This window comes from Chiloscyllium punctatum, chromosome 8 (genome assembly GCF_047496795.1).
Source record: "Chiloscyllium punctatum isolate Juve2018m chromosome 8, sChiPun1.3, whole genome shotgun sequence".
In the NCBI taxonomy this organism is placed as follows: Eukaryota; Metazoa; Chordata; class Chondrichthyes; order Orectolobiformes; family Hemiscylliidae; genus Chiloscyllium; species Chiloscyllium punctatum.
This window is the reverse complement of record NC_092746.1, coordinates 112768705-112794156: the sequence shown is the minus strand read 5'-3', so window position 1 is coordinate 112794156 and position 25452 is coordinate 112768705. Positions and strand designations below refer to the sequence as shown.

At 42.4% G+C, this 25452-nt stretch overlaps 1 protein-coding gene across 9 annotated transcripts in view; it reads right to left on the bottom strand.

Annotated features, from left to right (window-relative positions):
- kmt2ca (lysine (K)-specific methyltransferase 2Ca) overlaps nucleotides 1–25452 on the bottom strand; it is a 506051-nt gene that overhangs the window by 409569 nt on the left and 71030 nt on the right. The gene's annotated exons all lie outside the window — the stretch shown is intronic.

The window sequence follows — 25452 nt, the reverse complement described above, 5'->3', positions numbered from 1 at the left end:
AATCAACACTGAGTAATAAAGAACAGTGAAGTAGAAAAGCTTTTTGTCTTTTACTAAACAGCAAAGCATCACTATACTGTACATTTAGCTACTTTTCAGACCTAAAGAACACAACAGGGCATTCAAAGTTACCATCAGAGATTAATGCCATGAATCAGTGGTTGGCACAATATTTTAGATGTAAGGCTTGCTTGTCAAACATTCTCAAAAGATAACTAAGCAACATAAACTGGTTAAGTGGGGAAAACAGTAAGTTAAATCGCACCAGGTTTGAATTTTGCATTGCCAATTTTAAAGTGAAAACCTTCTCCATTTTAGTTATTGTGATCCTGTGTCATAATTTAATTGGCAAAGCTGAACCAGGAAACAACACGTCTTGAATCCACTATCTTCAGCAAGTCAGCAATTACAAATCAGATCAAGAACTGACTGGATGCCTTGAAAGTTTCAACACAGATTCCCATTTAACAAATTATAAGTTATCAAAAACAAATGAATGCCCAAATGCAGCCCAAAAGTGGTTTACTCTGGAATTTCAATCACCTGTCCTTTTTTGGGGGTGGGAAGAGGACAGCGAGATGGTGGTGGGGGGGACTGGTGGTGCAGTAAGAGTCTGAAATCCATTTTTCACTACTTTGTGCAAGATAACAACTGTTAAATCATAGAAACAATCAACATCCCAACACCCAATTCCACTCAGCCTGCAAAATTAGGACCAATAAAATTATGCTATAAGTCTGTTTATTAGATCAAAAGGAATTTGCACAAAATGTGGAAACAAAATGCAACAAGGCAAAAGTGAAACTCATTCAAAATTCTTTCATGAAACGGAAAAACATCCATTGGATACATCAACTACAATCTTCACATTTCAGTACAGATAATTTTTTAAATAATCAGGTCAACTGAATTCAGTGCCAAAATAAACGCATCCATGAAAAATATTCTTCACAGCAGGTCAATCAGCATCTGAGGAGCAGGAAAATCGACATTGAGCATAAGCCCTTCATCAGGAATATGCACGAAACAGATTCTCCTGCTCCTCAGAATGTTGCCTGACCTGCTGTGCTTTTCCAGCACCACACACACACACTGATCTCCAGCATCTGCAGTTCTCACTTTCTCCTATATATTTTTTCACATTATCCTTCTGGAGTCTCTTTCTCCTGTTAGTTGCTTAATTATCTATGATTATTTACAATTGGATGCGGCAGGTTGCAGAGCTTTGATGTGATCTCTTGGTTGAGATTGTTCAGTTCTCAGGGCTTTGGCTACATTAACAGGGGAAAGGCTAGTTTGGTATTTTTTGACAAGTAGCTCATATCCTAACCGGTTAAAGTCTTTCCATCATCTACAAAATTCTAGTTAATCTTTAAAAAATTCTTTCATGGGGTAAGCATCGTTATGAAGGGCAACATTTATTGTCCATCCATAAATAAGACCGTAAGAAACAGAGACAGGAGTAAGCCATTTGGCACCTCAGCCTGCTCTTTCATTCAACAGGATCATGTATGATCATGAGCCACCAGACATTCCTTACATCAACTTTCCTGTCGCCTTTCCTTAACCCTCGATTCCCTTACTAATCGAGAATCTACCTACCTTAGCCTTAAATATTCCCAAGACCTCTACCCCGACAACTCTGACAAAGATTCCAAAGATTCACAACCCTCAGAAGAATGTCGTCCTCCTCTCAGGCTGACAATGATGCCCCTTTATTGAGAGACTATGGTCTCTGGTCCAAGACGGTCTAATGATGGGAACATCCTCTAGCATTCATGCTATCTAGCCCATTAAGAATCCCATATGTTTCAATGAGGTCACCTCTTATTCTTCTAAATTCCAGTGCGTAGAGTCCCAAACGATTTAATCTTTGCTCATAAGACAATCTCTCCATACTGGGGATCATCCTAGTGAACCGTCACTGAACTGCCTCCAATGAAGTGATATTTTTCCTTAGACAAGAGGACCAAAACATATCTCAGTAATAAAAATGTGGACTCACAAGAACCTTGTATAATTGCATTGAAACTGCTTAGTTTTATACTCCAACCCCCTGAACATTGATTGATTGATTTAACTTATTGTCACGTGTACCTAAGTGCAGTGAAAAATTTGTTTGAGAGCAGGACATACAGATCATAGGGTTTAAAAAAAAGGAACAGAATAAGGCATACAGGTTAGTCTGCACAGGATATGAACTGGCAAGAACATTAACAAGGTCATACCATTAGCCTTTGATTACCTACTGAACCCATTTGTAAGCTTTGTGCTTAGTGAGCAAATACCTGCAAGCCCCTTGTGTTGCAGCTTTCTGCAGTTTTCACCCCTTAAATAATATTGTTCTTTTGTTCTCCTTCCAAAACGAAAAACTTCTCATTTTCCCACATACACTACAAGTGCCATATTTTGTCCATCTACTTCACCTATCAATCTCTCTCTCAATTGTTTGCATCCCCTTGCAGCCTGACCTGTTGCGTTATCTTCAAGCTTGGCTATTCACTTCCTTCCTCCAAGTCACTAATAAATAGCTGTAATCCCTGTGGAATTTCACTGGCTACAGGTTGCCAACCTTAAAAAGAACCCCTTCACGGTTTCCTGCCCTTTAGCCAATATGCTACATCCAATATCATGGGCTCTTATCTTATGACTTAACTCTTTTTGAGAATGGGTATCACATCAGCAACTTTCCAATCATCAGGTACTTTCCAGAATCCATGGATTTTTGTAAACAACCGAAACATTATATCTAGCTACTACTTTTAGGATCCTAGGATGCAAGCCATCAGAACCAGGGGATTTATCTAGCTTTAATCCCATTAGTTTGGCTACTACTAGTTCTCTAATGATGATAACAGTACTAACTTCCTCCCTGATATTCTTTAACATTAATTGGATCACCAGTGTACACTGCAGAAAACTTCATTGCCAAATTTTATTTATTGCTAAAATGTTTTAAGGAATGCATACTTGGATTGGAATGTCAAAAGTAGAAGCTATTTAAATCATTAATTCATTCAACAATTATTTGAAGCAATAACTTTATTGTTGAGCATCAGACCTGAGGACAAGTGGCTAAACATGTAATTTAAGATTTTCATAGATTTCAAGATGTGACCAGATGCACTCCTTTGGTCCTTGAACGAATAGTGCTCTCAGAATGGGAATTTCCCACCCAGACTACTGATATTGATTCAACAAAGATATAAGAACAGCATTAAATTCAGCATAGCATCCAAGTTGTATGGGAACAGGTCGAAGCTCATTTTGTGTCAATACTGCTCATTCTTGGAAAGGGCCCTATTAGAAACTTTGATTAACTCAAATTTAAGTCTAGCAACAGGAGAACCAAACAAAAAAGTCTGCTCTCTAACGATCACTGTCAAACTCTACATTTCTTTGCAACTGCAGCCAGCCAAGCATTTTTCTTTCATATTGTTAATTATACAAGTCATTTTAGTAGTTCAGGTAGTTCAGATAGTTCACCGTCTCCTTTCCAAATGCAATTTAGGGATTGGCAATAAATGGCACCCTCATTTGTGATGCTCAACTCAAATGAAAGAAAGAAATGTTGACCAAAATATTGCAAATGACTGAAAATGATTTACCAAGTAACCTTCTGACTGATCAATAAATACTCAGCCCTTTCCCTGTTCTTGTAATCGAAGTCTTGGGGATAAACAATGTCTCAACCAACAAATCAGACCCACGCTCTGAAATCCTGCCATAGTCCGACCTGCTAAATGCACTTGTAAGCAGGGTTAGGGTTAATGAATAATTAAGCAACTAACAGGAGCATAAAACTCCATTAAAATCCAAAAAGATTAAAAAGCGAGTACATGTTCTGAAGAGGATGTAAAGCTTCCTTGCGAACATTTGAACAGGCCTAGTGAGTCGGATAGAATGTCAAAAAACGTGAGGTACTTCACTTTGGTAGGAGGAACTGACGTGAAAAGATGTTGGAAAGTGTATAGGTACTTGGGACACTCCTGTGAACAAGTCAATGAAGGGTACCACACAGGAGCAGCAAGGCTAATAGAATGTTAGTCTTTATTGAAAGTGAATATCGAACAGCGAATCGGGAAGCTCTGTTTAAATCGTATAGCTTGATTAGAGTACACCTGGAGTACTATGTGCAGTTTTGGTCTCCTTTCCTTGGTAAGGAGACCACTGTTGCCACTGAGGGAGTGCAGTTAAGGATTCACCAGATTTGTTCCTGGGTAAGCTGGACCATTCTAAGAAAGAAAGATTTGGCAAACCGGACCGGTATTCAACATTTCAAAGATTGAGAAGTGAACTCATTGAAATTTACAAAATACTTAACAGATTGATGGAAAAAATACAGGTCAGATAGTTCCCCTGGTTGGGCATTGTAGATCCAGTGGGATGCCATTTAGGAGCAAGATGCAGAAATTTTGTTTTCATTCAGAGGGTTATTTATATTAGATTAGATTACTTACAGTGTGGAAACAGGCCCTTCGGCCCAACAAGTCCACACCGCCCCGCCGAAGCGTAACCCACCCATACCCCTGCATCTACATCTACATCTACATCTACCCCTTACCTAACACTACGGGCAATTTAGCATGGCCAATTCACCTGACCTGCACATCTTTGGACTGTGGGAGGAAACCGGAGCACCCGGAGGAATTCCACGCAGACATGGGGAGAACGTGCAAACTCCACACAGTCAGTCGCCTGAGGCGGGAATTGAACCCGGGTCTCTGGCGCTGTGATGCAGCAGTGCTAACCACTGTGCCACCGTGCTGCCCAGTATGTATTTTTTTAAATTCTCTATTTCAAAGGGCTGAGTCGATAGACTTCGAATTGCCAATGGCATACACGGTTAGGGGATTCATGTAGGTAAAATGTGATTGAAAGCATTTTGATCAGCCATTATTGCATTCAACAGTGCAGCAGGTTTGAAGAGCAAGTAGACTACCTCTGTTCGTAATCGTAAAAGATTAAATGGAAATATCTATCAGGCATTAATGTGATATTAAAGAGTTAAACTGCATTGAGTGAACATTCTGGAAGTGGGTGGGGATGACATTCATGCAAGAATACGAATGACTCCCACTCCAATTAGATAGTGATTTGCTCCTACTCCCTCTACTATTATCAAAATAAACTTTCAATCTCTTCCATTCAGAAATGCTTTCTAGCCATCCCCTGAAGCTAGGTATGTCGCATCTGCATTGTCTTGGGGAATCACTGAGTCAAGAAATAGTTTGCATGATTCCCCAGGATTAGGGTATTGACATTTACATCATCTGAGGATGATCCCATCCTACCACTGTACCTGGGGTAGCACGTGACTGCGAGATTGTCTTGAGTGGTATGTGACTATGGTGGACCAGCCAGAGTATCTGTAAGCATGGCCAACTGACGTATATAAAGGAGATGTATTTTCTTTGTTCGGTGCCTTTTTTGACTCGATCTCTCACGCCTGCGAGGTGGGGGTCAAAGGAGGTCACCTAGCTTGTACAAGTTTTAACAAACTTTAACTGTTTGCAGAAGGTGGTGTGTGCAAATTGTATCCCATGTGTGAAACCTCAAGAAAAGAACCTAACATATTCCTATATACCTAACAAGTTGAGGGACCGAGATCCATTTGGGGACCACATGGAACTAGCAATAAATGAATGGCAATACGGAATATAACATAGACCTGAAAGAGCTGGAAAACATTTAGATGAATTTAAGGCAGCAAAAGTGCTGCAGCTGAGTCCAGATGTTAGGAGTTGTGAAGCATGATTATGCTTTGGACCGGGAGGTTGACAACCTTGGTGAAAATACAATGAGGAGAGTGAATCACAGTCTTGATCAGAATACCCAGATAACATACTTCTGATGAGCTCAGGGAAACCAATACACATAAAAAGGGAAATAGGACAATGAACTAAGGGAGGGTCTGAATTGGATGGCTTTGTTTTCAATATAGTGAAGTTATGGAAGGTCCTAATTCAGCGACAACTTAATGTTAGTACAAAGCAACATATTAGAGTCATAGAGACATACAGAACAGAAACAAACCTTTCAGACCAACTCAACCGTGCTGACCAGATATCCTAAATTGATCTAGTTCCATTTGCCGGCATTTGACCCATATCCCTCCAAACCCTTCCTACTCATAGACCCATCCAGATAGCTTTTAAACGTTGTAACCGTACCAGCCTTAACCACTTCCTGTGGCAGCTCATTCCATACAAACATCACCCTCTGCGTGAAAAAGTTGTCCCTTGGGTCCCTTTTACATCTTTGTTATGGACCAGGCCAGACCCCTTCAAAACATTTTAAAGGTAGCCCAGACCCTAAATTTTTCTTTTTAAGGCAGTTGTGGGGTGGATGTTTGAGGAGTGATGCAGCTGGTCAAATCACTCAGCTTTAAAATAGAACAAGAAATTATTTAAATATTAATATGAAACATGAACAAAAGAAAACAGAATTTAGAACAGCAACTTACTTGATAACATAACTGACTCAAAATCACAACTAAAAGCTATTCCAAAGCCCGCTAAATCCCATATACATATCCCTTGGTAAAAGGTAAATTCTTCTTACAGGGAAGAGAGATTTCAGAAAGAAAGTTCAGGCAAGACATTTGGTGAAGCATGGAATGTCTTTTCACTGTAGCTGCTTCTCTGCTACTAGTTTTGGACTCCCTGTTAAAAAAAACTGAACCAAGCTAGAAAAAACCTGAACTGAGAGAACTGGCCATTCCCCTTTCATTATACAATTGTATTTAAAAAACCTAAAGGCCTCCTTGAATTGTTGACTTACACAATGTCTGTTAGCCATTTCAGTGCCACTGAATTTACAACCCCTCTTGGAAAAAAAACCAAAGACAACATAACCTTATTAAACTATGCCCTCTAGTTTTAGAATTCTTCACCCCAAGGAAGAGAGCTTGGCTATTCACCCTTTCCATACCCTTCATGATTTTATAAACCTTGATAAAAAACATATCCCCTCAGCCTTCAGCACTAAAGGAAAAATAGCCCAGTCGAGAGAAATTATACAAATGAAATTTTGAAAGGAGTGCATCATTGATATACAAATTAAATTTGAACCAGTGTTTGTAGATATCGTCAACAACAGCATCAACACATTGGTAAGGAACAGGATACAGTGTTCAAGGTCAGGAGGAAAAACCATTGCAGGAGATATGCAGGTCACAATGCAACAGTTATTACTGAAACAACAAAAGTACTTTATCACAAATGAAAGAAGAATAATGTCAAAAGGTTGTACTCCGGTCAAGAGAGGATACTGCAGAATAATATTGTTTGAGATTGATCAAGGCAGTTTCAGTGCCTGCAAGTGAACAGAATCTATTCAGTCTAGTTTCTAACAGGAAGTGGTGAGAAAAGTTAGAGAAACAAGTGGCAGCAACTTGTTTCAGAATTAGTAAGCTCAAAGCAAAAATCAGACATTGCTCTTTTCAATTAGGAATATGGAACAAATAGTGGCCTTGTCCACGATGCTCACATTCCAGGGAAGATTATAGTATTAAAAAAGCCCTAGAGAATGTGAGTCACAGAAAGAAGTAAAAAAAATCTAGTTGGTATTTTATCCTTGGACTAAGCATCTTGCAGAAACAAAATTAAGGGATTGCATACATAAATTGGATCACTTTTATATACTTTTAGATTGTAAAATGCTTCTTTTGGAATGGGATTACAACTCCTCTATAGCTGGTACTGTACTCCAAACGTGGCAGATGAAAGCCATCAAGAAATGAACTCTAGCGCAGCAAAGACAACTTGTTCCACAAGCCAAACACCAGAATTGGCCCATATCACTCAAATGCAACCTCCCGAAGCCAAACCTCATCAGTTCAACAAACCTGTGCAAATGGCCCAGCTACATTATTGGGCAAATCAAGCAGTTCCAATGCAAACTGATTGGAAGCATGATTAACAGTCTCAAACAACAAGGCATCATTCAAATATTTGGCTTGCAGCGCTGCAATGAAAGGCCAGCCCACCCACAGAAAAATATTTCTGGAGCCAAACAGTAAATGGAATTGGCTCAAAAGTGGCTAAATAAGTCAGCTAGTTTTGGCACCAGCTCATCTAACACTCTGGTTGCAGCCAGGTTGGTTTGGCGATAGAATCATTACCTGTAGTGGCTAAACATGTCTAAGCTTTCATGAAAATAATGTTTCAATGATCTAACATTTTTAAAGCTAAAAGGGATAAATGAACAACTTCAATTAATGCACAGATTTTGAAATATGTACACAATGAATAACTGTAATCAATACATTTGCTCATGCATTAGAAAGTATGATCACCACATCCAACATTTACACCAGTTTGTTCTTAACAATCTGAGTCGGAGAGAGAGAGAGAGAGAGAGAGAGAGAGAGAGAGAGAGAGAGAGAGAGAGAGAGAGAGAGGGGAAGGTATGTTTATTACCTACACACTGGTCATGGACCTCTGAAAGGTGAAAGTGATACAAGTTTGCCATCAGCATTGGAATACTGTGTGTTCTATGCAGTCGCAACACTGGTTGAAGTAGGGGGAATTCTCCTTCACTTGGCAGAGTGCTCTCTCTGAAATGTCCAAGCTATAGACACAGGTCAATGACATTCAAAATTGGTAATTCAGATGACCCATCTTCATAACGAGCAAAATTCAAAATATGGATGCCTTTAGCATTTTTTTTAAAATTGTGTCCTAATTTCACCGAACATTTCACTCAAGATCACCATTCCCTACAAACTTGAGATTGAATCGCGTGACTAGTAAATTGGTCTTCCAAGGCTGAAATTCAAGGTAATGCTACAACAGCAACTCAGCATCTTGGATTTCTGCAGTTCAGAATCTTAGAATCCTGAATCCTAAAATCCTGTCCTCCACCTACAAGGCACATGGTGGATTGTTCCCACTTGACTGCATAATTCCTGCTCCAACAACACACAAGCTTAACACCATCTAGGACAAAGCAACTGCTTGATCAGCACCATACCCACAAATATGTAATCTCTCCACCACTGAAGCTCAGTAACAGAGGTGTGCACCATCTACAAAGATAAATTGCACAAAATCACTAAGACTCTTGAGATAGCACTTTCCAAACCCATAACCATTTCTATCCAGAATGACAAGGGCAGCAAACACATAGGAATACCATCACTTGCAGGCTCCCTTCTTGCAACTCCCCATTCTGTCTTAGAAATATATCACTGATCCTACACTGTTGTTAGGTCAAAATCCTAGAACTGCATCACCGATGGCATTATAGGACTATCTAAAACAAATGGGATGCTGTAGTTCAATAAAAGGCAGTTCACATCATCTTGTCAAGACGAACTAGAGAACAGTGATAAATGCTGGTCCAGACTGAGATACCCACCACCCATAGATTTTAAAAAGATGGACTGTAAAGATAAATGTTTAACAACTTCATAAAATCAAATGATGCTGGAAACATAATATACAAAAAACTGCTGAAGAAACTCAGCAGGCCTATGGACAGAGGAGCACCATACTGGATTAGAACATAGAACAATACAGCACAGAACAGGACCTTCGGCCCTTGAGGTTGCGCCAACCTGTGAACTATTCTCAGCTCGTCCCCCTACACTATCCCAAAATCATCCATGTGCTTATTTAAGGATTATTTAAATCTCCCTAACGTGGTTGAGTTGACTACATTAGCAGGTAGTGCATTCCACGCCCTTACCACTCTCTGCATAAAGAACCTGCCTCTGACATCTGTCTTAAATCTATCACCCCTTAAATTTGTAGTTATGCCCCCTCGTACACACTGACGTCATCATCCTAGGAAGACGACTTTCACTGTCTACCCTATCTAATCCTCTGATCATCTTTTACGTCTCTATCAAATCCCCTCTTAGCCTTCTTCTTGCCAATGATAACAAGTTCAAGTCTCTCAGATTTTCCTCACAAGACCTTCCCTCCAGACCAGCCAACATCCTTGTAAATCTCCTCTGCACCTTTTCCAATGCTTCCACATCCTTTGCGAAATATGGAGACCAGAACTGTACACAATATTCCAAGTGTGGCTGCACCAGTTTTATATAGTTTCATGATATTGCGGCTCCGGAACTCAATCCCTCTACAAACGAAACCTAACACATCATATGCCTTCTTAACAGCACTACCCACCTGGGTGGCAACTTTCAGATATCTATGTACGTGGACTCCAAGATCTGTCTGCACATCCACATTACCAAGGATCTTTCCATTGACCCAGTACTCTGCCTTCCTGTTATTCTTCCCAAAGTACATCAACTCACATTTAGCTGCATTGAACTATATTTGCCACATCTCAGCCCAATTCTGCAGTTTATCAAAGTCCCCTGAAACCTGTAACATTCATTCACACTGTCCACTACTCCACCGACTTTAGTGTCGTCTGCAAATTTACTAATCCATTCACCTACACCTGCATCATTTATAAAAATGACAAAAAGCAGTGTTCCTAAAACAGATCCTTGTGGCACACCACTCGTAACCAATTCAAAACATTAACACTATTTCACACTCCACAGATGCTACCAGACCTGCTCGGTTTCTTCAACATTGTTTAGCCCCCAGCAGCTCTTCTTCCAAATGGCAACGTTTCACGTAACCCTAAACATGAATATATTAGGATAGTCAATCCCATCTTTGATGATAACAAAAGGTTTTGGAAATTTTGTTTAGGAATGCTTGCTAGCTAATTTGAGAAATGTTAAGAATTCTGATTTTACACCATATTTACAATTGAGCGAACTTAGATCCACAGCTTTGAGAAGTTTATGCTCATTTTGTTTTAGAATACGGAATTACTTAACATATCACAAGCTTAAAGTGGCACATTGAACATATGCACACATGTAACAAGCTGCAATTTGCAATGCATAAATACAATGTGGCTGAGAAACACAAACTCCACCAGGACATAGATGTCAGGACTGGGGCATTTGGTAATCTATTGAATGGGTATCCTGACATGAAATCATTTCCGTTAGAACAATGCAATAATAGCCCATCTGCTGCCACGCAAACAATACTCCTGTCACTTCCAGTGGTATTGTTAAAAATGTCAACTCGTATGCTGCACCACCAGATCAAAGTACAGTAACGCCTCGACATATGAACGACCCCGTTCACGAACAAATCTGTTTACGAATAGGACTGTATGTAAAATTTTGCTTCAACGTACGTATGAAATTCAAGGTACGAACGCAAAAAGCCCATGTGCGACCACGTGGTTTCATTGTTCTGCTTTGCTACACACCTGTTGAAAGCAAAAGCTCTCGGGCTCCGCGTGATCTCATTCAGTTAGTCTTTGGCACGTACGCTGTGAACAGCGTTCGTTGCTACGTCCAAACATTCTTACGCTATCTGAACAATGGGAAAAATTGATTCAGTTCGCGAACCGGGTCCTGGAACGGATTAAGTTCGTAAGTTTGAGTCACGACTGAATGAGAATTTTTTTTCCCCTAAAAAAATGCAATAAGACTCATGACCAGAAGCATGCAGCTGGACTCCTGTCTTTGAAGCCAGGTCTTGGCCATTATTTGGCCTAATCTCCCTTTGCAAGTTCAACTAATTCTTCAACTACTAAAGTGATCAACAGAAAAATACTGCAGTCCAAACAAAAAATACCTTCGCTAGTGGACAAATACTTGATACAGTACCTGGAATCTGAAACATACGGTGAATGTAATTGAAATGTCAGTGTGGAAACAGATTGACTTTCACATTCATTGTGTTGCCCCAGCTGAAGTGATTCTATGTCAGGTTACTCATGTTAGAGATAATATACCAGATATTTATGTATATACTTGTGTATCAGACAAGATGGATGAAAAGATTAACTCAACTGTTCCCAAACTTTCTCGTGTCACTTCATTTTCATGCCTCAGACCTAGAGACACCCAAATGAAAATCTAGAAGAGTTAAACAATGGTCAGGCAGGAGGCGATATGGTTTTGGTCATCAAGCATGGAGGGGATTCCATGGAGGGGTGGCGGCAGCTTCAGTCATTAAGCATAGACACATTGGAAATAAGGAGGTGGCCATTTGGTCCTTGGAGCCTGCACCACCACCATTCATTATGCTCGTCGCTGACCAATCAACTCAATACCTTGTTCCCACTTAAATTTATTCAATTGTGGAAGATGGGTGACACTGGCTCGGCCAGTATTAATTGCCTGCTCCGAGTCGCTGTCGAGAAAGTGGTGGTGAGTTGCCTTCTTGAATTGCTGCAGTTCACATGCCGTTAGGAAAGGTGCCCAGGTCAATGCCAGGTGGTCCATTCAGTGGCATTTCTTTGTTTAGACTTTGCAGCAATACAACTGAATGGCTTCAAGGCCATTTCAAAAAGCAATTGAGAGTCAGCCATATTCCTGTAGGAGTGGAGTCACATGTAGGCCAGACCAGGTAAGGACAGCTGATTTCCTTCCCTGAAGGCCAGTGAAGCTGATGGATTTTTCCAACAATCTGTAATGGTTTCATACTCCTCCTTAGATTCTGAATTCCAGAGGTTACCGAATTTAAATTCCATCATTTGCCAGGGCAGGCATCAATCTGTAGTCCTTAGACGATTTGATGAGTTTCTGGATTAACAGTCTAATATCACGAGGCCATCACATCCCCTGATCCATTCAGCTTCAAGTGCTATATCCAACTCCTTCTGATACCACACAATGTTTTGGCCTTGACTGCTTTCTATGGTAGCAAATTCCACAGGCTCACTACTCAGTGGACAAAGAATTTCTCCTCAACTCAGTCCCCATATCTTTTGACAGTGATTCCAGTTCTGGACAGGCACACCATCAGGAACATCCTTCCTGCATCTACAATTTAGCCCTGTTAGAATTTTATAGATCTCCATGAAATCTCCACTCATTCTTTAGAGCTGAATTTACAGTCATCCAAAGTCCATACAATGAAGACCACTCTAACCTGCAGTGAATATAATTCTGGATGTTAAGATGAATCTCAGATTTGGGGTTCCACTTGACATTTGCCAGGACTCTCAACAGCAGAATTAAATTCTGAATATAGTGCCCAAAGTGCTACGACAAAGTTTTTTCCTTGAATGAGGTTGAAGAAGGTGGGACAAAATGGATCAGAGAATCCCTACCGTGTGGAAGCAAGACACTTTGCTCATCGAGTCCACTCCGCCCCTCCGAACAGCATCCCACTTCGATCCACGCACCCCATCTAACCTGCACATCTGTGGATTATGGGAGGAAAGCAGAACACCCGGAGGACCCCCAAGCAGACATGGGGAACATGTGCAGACTCCACATAGACAGTCACTAGAGTTAGAATCAAACCTGGATCTCTGGCAGCAGTGCTAACCAATGAGCCACTATGCCAGCTAAATCTATGGAAGCTCTTTAAAAGTATTAACTGTGATCAATCTAGAATCCTACTTTCAGGTACACCAGGCAAGTAGAACAGACATTTGAAACAGTTGCTAAAACCAAAGAGGGAATGATTGGGAAGCATTCTAAAAAGGTCACTGTACTCAAAACATTAACTCTTTCTCGCTCCACAAAGTCTCTGCTACCAGACTTGCTGAATTTCTCCAAAAATTTCTCTATTTGTTTCCAAAGTTGGAAAGTCCTTCTTTTCTCAAATTGTAGGGTATTTTCCAAGTAGAAATGCAGCCAAAAGTGGGGAAACCTCGCTTTAACATTTAGCTACCAAGGCACTTAAGAATGCTTCATGTTTCAATGAGATCACCACTCCATCCCAGATTCTGGATTAGTGGTGCTGGAAGAGCACAGCAGTTCAGGCAGCATCCAAGTAGCTTCGAAATCGACGTTTCAGGCAAAAGCCCTTCATCAGGAATAAAGGCAGTGAGCCTGAAGCGTGGAGAGATAAGCTATGGGAGGGTGGGGAGAAAGTAGCAGAGTACAATGGGTGAGTGGGGGAGGGGATGAAGGTGATAGGTCAAGGAGGACGGTGGAGTGGATAGGTGGAAAAGGAGGTAGGCAGATAGGACTTGGATGCTGCCTGAACTGCTGTGCTCTTCCAGCACCACTAATCCAGAATCTGATTTCCAGCATCTGCAGTCATTGCTTTTACTCCATCCCAGCGATCATCCTAGCAAGCCTTCTTTTAACTGCCTCCAATGACTAGTGGGGTGCACAGGGATTATTATTAGGACTGCAGTGATTGCAGAGTCAACAGTTAGAGAAGGGGTACAGCACAGAAACAATACCCTTCAGTCCAAACCAGCTATGCCGACCAGATATCCTAATCTAATCTAGTCTCATTTGCCAGCACTTGGCCTATCATCCTCTGAACTCTTGCTATCCAGGTTCCTTTTAAATGTTGTAATTGTATCAACCTCCAACACTTCCTCTGGCAGCCCATTCCATACACACCACACTCCACATGAAAAAGTTACCCTTTAGGTGCCTCTTACATCTTTCCCCTCACCTTAAACTTATGCCCTCTTAGTTCTGGACTCCCCCACACCAGGGAAAAGACCTTGTCTATTTACCCTATCCATGCCTCATGATTTTAAGCCTCCACAAGGTCAACCCTTAGCCTCCGAGATTCCAGGGAAAACAACCCCAGCCAATTTAACCTCTCCATATAGCTCAAACTTTCCAACCCTGGCAACATCTTTGTAAATCTTTTCTGAACCCTTTCAAGTTTCGTGACATCCCTCCTAGAGGAGATAGACCAGAACTGCGCACACTATTCCAAAAGTGGCTGAACCAATGTCCTGTACAGCTGCAACATGACCTCCCAACTCCTATACTCAATGCTCTGACCAATAAAAGGAGCACCTACTTCACTATCCTACCCACCTGCGACTCTACGTTCATGAAACTGTACTCCAAGGTCTCTCTGTTCAGCAACACTACCCAGGGATTTTACCATTAAGTGGATAATCAATTGGGAGAAAGTGAGGACTACAGATGCTGGAGATCAGAGTCAAGAGTGTAGTGCTGGAAAAGCACAGCCAGTCAGACAGCATCCGAGGAGGAGAATCAAAGTTGAGCGCAAGCTGTTCATCAGGAATGAGGCTTGTGGGCCAAGGAGGCGAAGAGATACATGGGAGGGGGTGGGGCTAGGGGGAAGGTAGCTGAGAATGCAACAGGTAGTTGAAGGTGAGGGTGAAGGTGATGTGTCAGGAGGATGGAGTGGATAGCTGTGAAGGAAGATGGACAGGTAAGACAGGTCATGAGGGCAGTACAGAGTTGGAAGGTTGGATCTGGGATAAGCTGAGTGGACTGGAAAAGAAGAAACCGGTGAAGTCCACATTGATCCCACGTGGTCAGAGGCAGAAGATGAGGCGTTCTTCCTCCAGGCGTCAGGTGGTTAAGGGTTTGGCGATGGAGGTGGCCTAGGACCTGCATGTCCTTGGCACAGCGGGAGGGGGGAGTTAGTGTTCAGCCATGGGGCAGTGGGGTTGTTTCGTGCATGTCAAGAGATTTCTCCGAAGCGTTCTGCAAGTAGGCATCCTGTCTTCCAAGTGTACAAGGGAACACATTAGGAGCAATGGATACAGTAGATGATGTGCAAGTGCAGGTAAATCTTGGATGGAGGAGGAAGGCTCCTTTGGGAAGCCTTTCACATCTGTCAGAGATTTACCTACACTTCCATACGTCATTGACTGTACCCGTTGCACTCTCCTCTACATTGGGTAGACAGGACACCAACTTGCAGAATGCTTCAGAGACCATCTCTGGGACATGCATGGAACAACCCCACTGTCTGTGGCTAAACACTAACCCCCCCCCCCACTCCACCAAGGACATGCAGGTCCTGGGCCACCTCCATCGCCAAACCCTGACCACCCGACGCCTGCAGGAATAACGCCTCATCTTCCACCTTGGGGCCCTCCAACCACACAGGATTAATGTCTATTTTACCAGGTTCCTCATTTCCCCTTCCCCACCTTACCACTCAGCACTGCCCTCTTGACTTGTCCACCTTTCTTCCCACCTATCTGCTCCACCCTCCTCTGATCTTTCACCTTCACCTACCTATCACATTTGTAGCAATGCACCCACCCAGCCCCAACTCCCTCCCATTTATCTCCCAGCTCCCTTGGCCCACAAGCCTCATTCATGATCAATAGCTTATGCTTGAAACATTGAATCTCCTGCTCCTAGAATGCTGCCTGACTAGCACTAGACTCTTGACTATTAAGTGTATAAGTCCTGCCCTGATGTGCCTTTCCAAAGTGCTGCAGTTCACATTCATCTAAATTAAATTCCATCTGTCACTCCTCGGGCCATTGGGCCATTTGATCAAGATCCTGTTGTACGCAGAGGTAAATCTTCTTTGCTGTCCACTACATCTCCAGTTTTGTTGTCATCTACTATCTTACTAATCATACCTTATGTTCATATCCAAATTGCTTAACTAAATGCTGAGAAACAGTTCATCCAGCACTGATTCTTGTGGCACATCGCTGGTCACATGACTCCAGTATAAAAAGCAACCATCCACCACTCTGTCTTCGACCTTTGAGCCAATTCTGTATCGAAATGGCTATTTCGCCATGATCTGACCTTGCCAACCAATCTATCACAAGTAAGCTTGTCAAATGCCTTAATGAAGTCCATATAGATCACAACCAATGCTCTGCCCTCATCAATCCTCTTTCTTACTTCAAAAACCTCAGGTTAGTGAAACATGATTTTCCACACAAAACCACGATGACTATCCCTAATCAGTCCTTCCCTATGAGGATTCCCTCAAAAATTGTGCCCACCAATGTCAGGGTCACCAGTCTATAGTTCCCTGGCTTTTCCTTATCACCTTTTTTAAATACTTGCACCATTTTAGCCAACCACCAGTCTTCCAGCACACTATCGATGATACAAATACCTAAGCACAGGGCCTAGCAATCACTTCCCTCAAGTTCTCAATATATATTAAAAATTTGAATGTGGGAACTAAAGTGTAATTTTGTAACCAGAAGTATTTTTCATGTAGTAACACGATCAAAGAAATCTTAGTGAATAGACAGACAGAGGTCATTCATTCAATAAAGATTTATTAATTTAAAAATCAAGCTATAATGTGGCCGACAGACGAACTGAGAAGATTTAAAAATCGGTCAGTGCAGATAAAATTTTGAATAAAAGTAGTGATGGAAACAACACACTAGACTAACATACTGATCATCAGGTTTAAGATCTTTACCTGAGGCAGTATATGGTGAGGGCAGTGCAGGAGAGAGAGAAAAACCCACACTGCTAACTGACACAGCAGTGAACCTGCACAAATGCTGCCTTTGCTGTTGAATTCATGTATCACCGGACATTGGAATGCATCTGGAAAAATCAACAAACAGTGAAATTCACAACTAATCCTGGAGGAACCTGTTTAGGAGAGGTCATTGTACACATTGAAACCAGCGACACTGGAAGGGAAAAAGTTGTGATTCAGAACAGAGAATAGAGAGAGAGTTAGGGGAGAAATTTAAAAATGAGGCCCTCGAGAGTTGTAATATCTGGATTATTCCCAGTGCTACGAGCTAGTGAGGGTAGGAATAGGAGGATACAGCAGATGAATGCGTGGCTGAGGAGCTGGGGTGAGGGAGAAGGATTCACATTTTTGGATCACTAGAATCTCTTCTTGGGTAGAAGTGACCTGTGCAAGGAGGACAGATTGCACCTAAATTGAAAAGGGACTAATACACTGGCAGGGAGATTTGCTAGAGCTGCTCAGGAAGATTTAAACTAGTAAGGTGGGGGGGGGGGCATGGAACCCAGGGAGATGGTGAGGAGAGAGATCAATCTAAAACTGAACAATTGACAGAGGTGAGACAAACAGTCAGGGACAAAGCAGACAACAAGGTCGTACTGATGAATTAAACCGCATTTATTTCAATGCGAGGGGTCTAACAGGGAAGGCAGATGAACATAGGGCATAGTTAGGAACATGGGACCGGGATATCATAGCAATTACAGAAACATGGATGGACAGGACTGGCAGCTTATTGTTCTAGGATACAAATTCCACAGGGAGGCCAGAAAGGGAGGCAAAGGAGGTGGAGTGGCGTTTTTGATAAGGGATATAAGGGATAGCATTACAGCTGTACTGAGGGAGGATATTCCTGGAAATACATCTAGAAAGGTTACTTGGGTGGAACTGAGAAATAAGAAAAGGATGATCACCTTAATGGAATTGTACTATAGACCCAGGAAACTACAGACCGGTGAGCGTGATGTCTGTGGTGGGCAAGTTGTTGGAGGGAATCTTGAGGGACAGGATGTACATGTATTTGGAAAGGCAAGGACCGATTAGGGATAATCAACATGGCTTTTTGCAAAGGAAATCATGTCTCACAAACTTGATTGAGTTTTTTGAAATAGTAACAAAGAGGATTGGTGAGGGCAGAGCGATAGATGTGATCTATATGGACTTCAGTAAGGCGTTCGGCAAGGTTCCCCATGGGAGACTGATTAGCAAGGTTAGATCTCATGGAATACAGGGAGAACTAGCCATTTGGATACAGAACTGGCTTGATGGTAGAAGATAGAGGGTGGTGGTGGAGGGTTGATTTTCCAGACTGGAGACCTGTGACCAGTGGAGTGCCACAAGGATCCGTGCTGGCCCCACTACTTTTCGCCATTTGTAGAAATGATTTGGATGTGAGCTTAAGGAGGTATAGTTACTAAGTTAGCAGGTGACACCAAAATTGGAGGTGTAGTAGACAGTGATGAAGGTTACTTCTGATTACAACAGGATCTTGATCAGATGAACCAATGGGCTGAGGAGTAGCAGATGGAGTTTAATTTAGATAAATGTGAGGTACTGCATTTTGGGAAAGCAAATCTTAGCAGGGCGTATACACTTAATGGTAAGATCCTAGTGACTCTTTGATGAACAAAGAGACCATGTAGCACAGGTTCATAGCTCTTTGAGAGTCATAGGCAGATAGGATAGTGAAGACGACGTTTGGTATGCTTTCCTTTATTGGTCAGAGTATTGAGTACAGGAGTTGGGAGGTCATGTTGCTGATGTACAGGATATTGGTTAGGCCACTGTTGAAGTATTGCGTGCAATTCTGGTCTTCTTCCTATCAGAAAGATGTTGTGAAACTTGAAAGGGTTCAGAAAAGATTTACAAGGATGTTGCCAGGGTTGGAGGATTTGAGCTATAGGGAGAGGTTGAATAGGCTAGGGTTGTTTTCCCTGGAGCGTTGGAGGCTGAGGCCTGACCTCATACAGGTTTATAAAATCATGGAGTAGCGCCTTTTCCCGGGGAGGAGGAGTCCAGAACTCGGAGGGCATAGGTTTAGGGGGAGAGGGGAAAGATATAAAAGAGACCCAAGGAACAACGTTTTTGCACAGAGGGTGTTGTGTGTATGGAATGGGCTGCCAGAGGAAGTGGTGGAGGCTGGTACAATTGCAACATTTAAGAGGCATCTGGATGGGTATATGAATAGGAAGGGTTTGGAGGGATATGTGCCCGGTGCTGGCAGGTAGGACTAGATTGGTTTGGGATAACTGGTTGGCACAGACAAGTTGGACTGAAAGGTCTGTTTCCGTGCTATATATCTCTAGGACTCTATTTGAGTTTGTACTTTGTGTGCTGAGATTCGACACTGGACTGGTTTCACACTGCATCATTTAATGTCTTGACTCAGTTGGTTTTGCATTCCATTAGTGGCAGCTGCAGTTCACAAAGAGTGAAAATGGGACTGCATTTGTATTTGGAATAGGTTGATTAAAATGAGTCACCTGGTTTGCCTCATCTTTTATCGATCTTATGCTCTTGAGCATTGGTGTTCGCTCTTATTCTTAACTTCCAACTTCTAAAAAAAATTTTGATTTGACTTGTTGTCCGATAGATGCCTGTTCAGTGTTGCCTGCCTATGTGCGCAGTGCAGGTAGATCATCCCATACGAAGTGCATAAGGATGGTACAGGAGAGGTCATTAGATTGTGATGTGGAAGCATCGTAACTGAAATTTTCCCAAAAAAGTGGATCCAACGACCCATTTTAAAACAGTTTATATTCGCAACTAAAAGAATTTAAAAGGTTAATCCAGGACTTCCCAAACAAGGGGTCACAACCCCCAGTGGTACGAGATTTTTGAGGTCACAATATCTAAAGCAGCAGCGGTAAGTGCAGAGTTTGGACTGATTCCTGATAGCTGTAGGCTCCTTTAAAATGTTTACTTTTCCACTGGCTGGCCTGACTTAATTGACTGCTCACCAAGTCCAAATTCTTGCTGCACAACAACCTGTATGAAAAGACTGTGTTCAAAGACCAAATTCGCTCCAAGGCAGACAGGAAACAGAATAGAAATAAACAAATGGCAGGCAGTGAACCTAAGGGTATAAGAAATAGGAACAGGGTAGGCTGTTCAGCCCCTTCAACCAGCTCAACCATTCCAAAGGATTATACTTGTCCCGACATTGTTCCTATCCCCTTTCTTGCCTTTTTCATGAAATTCTTGATTCCCCGATCAAGAATCCATCTTTTTCTGCCATAAATATGGACAAGGGCTCTGGCCCCATAGCTCTGTGGCAGGTAGTTTCAAAGACTCTTGACCCTCAGAAAAAATGCCAGTCTTAAACTGATACACAGACTATGCAAAAGTGAGGATTGCAGTTGCTGGAAATCAGAGTCAAGATTAGAGTGGTGCTGGAAAAGCACAGCCAGTGGAGCTTTTGCCTGAAACGTCGATTTTCCTGCTCCTCTGATGCTGCCTGACCGGCTGCGCTTTTCCAGCGCCACTCTAATCTCAACACAGACTATGGCGTCTGATCTTTGGCTGTCTAAGGCATTTACTTACCAAGCCTTTTAAGAATCCTACATGTTTCAATGATATCACCACTCATTCTTTGAAACTCCAATGCAACGTTCCAACCTGTTTAATCTTTGCTCAGACAATCCCTCATCCCAGAGATCATCTTGGGAAACCTTCCCTGAACTGCTGCCAATGACCAGTGGGGTGCACAGGGATTACTAGTAGAACTCAGCTAATTACAATATATATTAATAATTTCAATGAGGGAACTAAACGTAATATCTCAAAGTTTTCAGGTGACAGTGCTAGGTGGGGGGAAACTATTTGACCACAAAATTCAAGGTGAGGTTGTATAACAAAGTAGAAACTCAGTCTTGGGAGTAACAGTGGCTTCCAGTTAGCCAGCCAGTCAGCATAAATGGGTACTTTTCAGAGTAACATGATCTAACAAGTGGGACACAGGATTTGAGCTAAGACCTCAACAGTTTACAATCAGAAAAATTACTTGGATGAAGGGACAGAAGGCACGGTTGCACAGACGTGGAAGAATTTGGGTGCACTTCTATGTGAATCACAAAAGGTTACTATGCAGGTAAAGCAAGTAATGAGGAAAGATAATGCAATATTATCATTTATTGTGAGGCAAAGTGAATATGAAAGTAGTGAGGTTATACTTCATTTAGATACAGCACCAGTGAGTTTGCATCTGCAGTACTGTGCACCAACATTGCCTCAAAGCTGTGTGCACATACAACCACTCCAATGTTCACTGCCCAGCAATTAGCCCACCAAATATGTCAATGACTTCTGGTTCTGGAATTCAGAGAAATTCTGAAATTCTGGCTATTTAGAAAATTATCGGAAATGCTGGTATGCAGTGTATTGGCCGCAGGAAGGAGTAAAGGCATTAAAAGGCTGTTCACAAGACTACTCAATGGAGTGATTGAGCTGTGGGAGGGGGCTGTCTTATGAATACCAGGCTAGGTTTGTGCCTGGTAAAAACAATGACTGCAGATGCTGAAAACCAAATACTGGATTAGTGGTGCTGGAAGAGCACAGCAGTTCAGGCAGCATCCAACGAGCAGCGAAATCAACGTTTCGGGCAAAAGCCCTTCATCAGGAATAAAGGCAGTGAGCCTGAAGCGTGGAGAGATAAGCTAGAGGAGGGTGGGGGTGGGGAGAGAGTAGCATAGAGTACAATGGGTGAGTGGGGGAGGAGATGAAGGTGATAGGTCAAGGAGGAGAGGGTGGAGTGGATAGGTGGAAAAGAAGATAGGCAGGTCGGACAAGTCAAGGAGACAGTAACTGAGCTGGAAGTTTGAAACTAGGATGAGGTGGGGGAAGGGGAAATGAGGAAGCTGTTGAAGTCCACATTGATGCCCTGGGGTTGAAGTGTTCTGAGGCGGAAGATGAGGCGTTCTTCCTCCAGGCGTCTGGTGGTGAGGGAGCGGCGGTGAAGGAGACCCAGGACCTCCATGTCCTCGGCAGAGTGAGAGGGGGAGTTGAAATGTTGGGCCACGGGGCGGTTTGGTTGATTGGTGCGGGTGTCTCGGAGATGTTCCCTAAAGCGCTCTGCTAGGAGGCGCCCAGTCTCCCCAATGTAGAGGAGACCACATCGGGAGCAACGGATACAATAAATGATATTGGTGGATGTGCAGGTGAAACTTTGATGGATGTGGAAGGCTCCTTTAGGGCCTAGGATAGAGGTGAGGGAGGAAGTGTGGGCACAGGTTTTACAGTTCCTGCGGTGGCAGGGGAAAGTGCCAGAATGGGAGGGTGGGTCGTAGGGGGGTGTGGACCTGACCAGGTAGTCACGGAGGGAATGGTCTTTGCGGAACCTGTTAGACAAAGAGGTGATTTGATTGAAAGATGATCCCAAGGGGCCTTGACAGGATTGATGTTGAGAGGAAGTTTCCTCTGAAGAGAGAAAATAGTATTAGGGGTCACATTTTAAAATTCAGGGGCAGGTGAGAGAAAATATTTTGTTTTACAGAGTCATGTCCTTAAGTACTGCTTTCGGGAAAAAAGATAGTAAAAAGGCTATTTGGAGTAGGCAGAAATGGAAACTTCAGATCACAATCAGAATAGCCATGATCTTATTGAATTGCAGAGCAAGCTCAAGGGATTGGCCTATTCCTACACCAAATTCATATGATCGGATGTACTACACGCTGAAAGATTATTGCTGGACAAAAACAAGAAATTGTTGAAAATTAATCTCATACAGGAAAAGCCATCCTGCTGCTCAAACATTTAAGGTTAGAGTTGGCACAGAATGTAGCTCTGGGGATACCCCCGCCACATCTACAAATGCATTGAAATAAAAACAAACTGCTGGAGAAACCAAGCAGAATGATCTTCCTCTGAAGTAGCCTTAATAGACCTAAAATTTTAAATAAGTTTCTCTCCACTAAAACACTATTTTCATAGATAGAGTCGGAGAGACCCAGCACGGAAACAGACCCTTTGGTGGAACTTGCCCATGCCGACCAGATATCCTAAATTAATCTCGTCCCATTTGTCAACACTTGGCCCATATCCCTCTAAACACTTCCCATACACGTACCCATCCAGATGCCTTTTAAGTGCTGATTGTACCAGCCTCCACCACTTCCTCTGGCAACTCATTCCATACACACACCACCCTCTGCATGGAAAAGTTGTCCCTGACATCCCTTTTATATCTTTCCCTTCTCATTCTAAACCCATGCCCTCTAGTTCTGGACACCCACCCCTGGAATGACAATTTGCTAAAATCAACTATTCGATTTCAATTGCTCTTCACAAATCCATGTGCACACGCACACCCTGGCAATCCACGTCATGAGGATTCATTCTCCAAAGTGCATTGGCATAAAATATCATTTTGTACATATAATAAAACAGTATTTTACAGTTCTCTTTGGAATACAATTCATGATCTAAGAATCATAGAAAGTCAAGAATAATACAAGGACTTATTTTCCATTTTGTTTTCCAAATTGTTCAAGATATATCATACTAGGGTGTGTTATGTACATAGAGAATCACGTATGTGATTCAATGCAGTAAAATTGACATTACTGAGTAACCCAGACTCTAGTGAACAATCATTCTAGTCAGTAACAGAAGGTAGAAGGTAGTCAGTCATTCAGACACTCAGGCATATTCTATCTCAATAACATCATGCTCGCAACCTTCTAAATTCAAGGGAATACAGACAATATTTAGACAACAGATCCTCTCAATTTAATCCTAAACGTCTTGAATTGATTTTAATGCAACATTGTATCTCTCCGCGCACAGTAGTAGTAACATGCGACATTTACAAACTGCACTACAGAAATTCAGAGGTTTCTTAAATAGCACGTGCCAAACCCACAACCACTAGAATTTAGAATGACAAGGGTAATAGATTCAGGGGGGGTCAACCCTGCAAAAGTCCTTGTAACTAACATTTGGGTCTAGTGCCAAAGCTGTCTCAGGCTAGTCAAACAATAGGCTGACACTATCTTTAAGGTATGGCTATGTCTCAGACACCATCATCCCTGGATACATTCTAACCAATCAGAGCCAGCAGAGGTGACACTGCAGTGATGTATATCGTTGGAAGGAATGGAGTTGTCCTGGAAGTCCTCAGTATCATGTCTGGACCCCATGAAGTCTCTCAGCTTCAGGGTGAACAAGGGCAAGGAAACATCCTGATTACTATGTACTATTTTCCCTCAGCTGATAATCAGTACTCAGTGCTGAACAATACTTGGAGGAAGCACTGAGGGTGGCAAGGGTGCAAAATGTACTCTGGGTGGAAAATTTCAAGATCAGCCACCAAGACTGGCTCAGCAGCAGCACTACTGATCAAACTAGTTCTAAAGGACATAGCTGTTAGACTGCTTGTGCAGATAGTGATGGAGTCAACCAGAGGGGAATACATACTTGACCACATCCTTACCAATCTGCTGGCTACAGACACATCTATTCATGACAGTACAGGCAAGCAACCACTGTACAGTACTTGTGGAAGCAGCATCCTGCTGTCACATTAAGAACACCCTCCATCATGCTGAGTGACACTATCACCATGCTAAATGAGATGGACTTCAAGTATATCTTGCAACTCAAGACTGGGCAATCAAGAGGCGTTTTGGGCCATTAACAGCAGCAAAATTGTACTCCAGCATAATCTACAAATTCATGACCTGGCATATCCCCCACTCAACCAGTACCATCAAGCTAGAGTAGCACGGCATTAGGGAGCACAGTAGCTCAGTGGTTAGCACTGCTGGTCTCACAGCGCCAAGGATCCGGGGTCAATTCCAACCTCAAGCGATTGTCTGTGTGGAGTATCCATGTTCTCCCAGTGTCTGTGTGGGATTCCTCCAGGTGCTCTGGTTTCCTCCCAGAGTCCAAAGATGTGCAAATTAAGTGATTGGCCAGTGTTCAGTGATGCGGCGTGAGATGTATTAGTCAGGGGTAAATGTGGAGTAAGAGATTTGGATGGGTTCCTCTTCGGAGGGTCAGTGCAGACCTGTTGGGCCAAATGGCTTGTTTCCACACTGTAGGGATTCTGTGATACTATAATCAGGTATAGGAATAGGCCATTCAGACCATCGAGTCAACTCCACCTTTTGATTATTTGGCGGAGTGGAGTTGATAGGCGAATGGCCTTACTGCTACTCCTGTCTCTTATGGAATCAACCCTGGTTCAATGGAGTGTGGAGGAGCAACACCAGACAGACCCAAAAATAGAAAGATTCCAACCTGA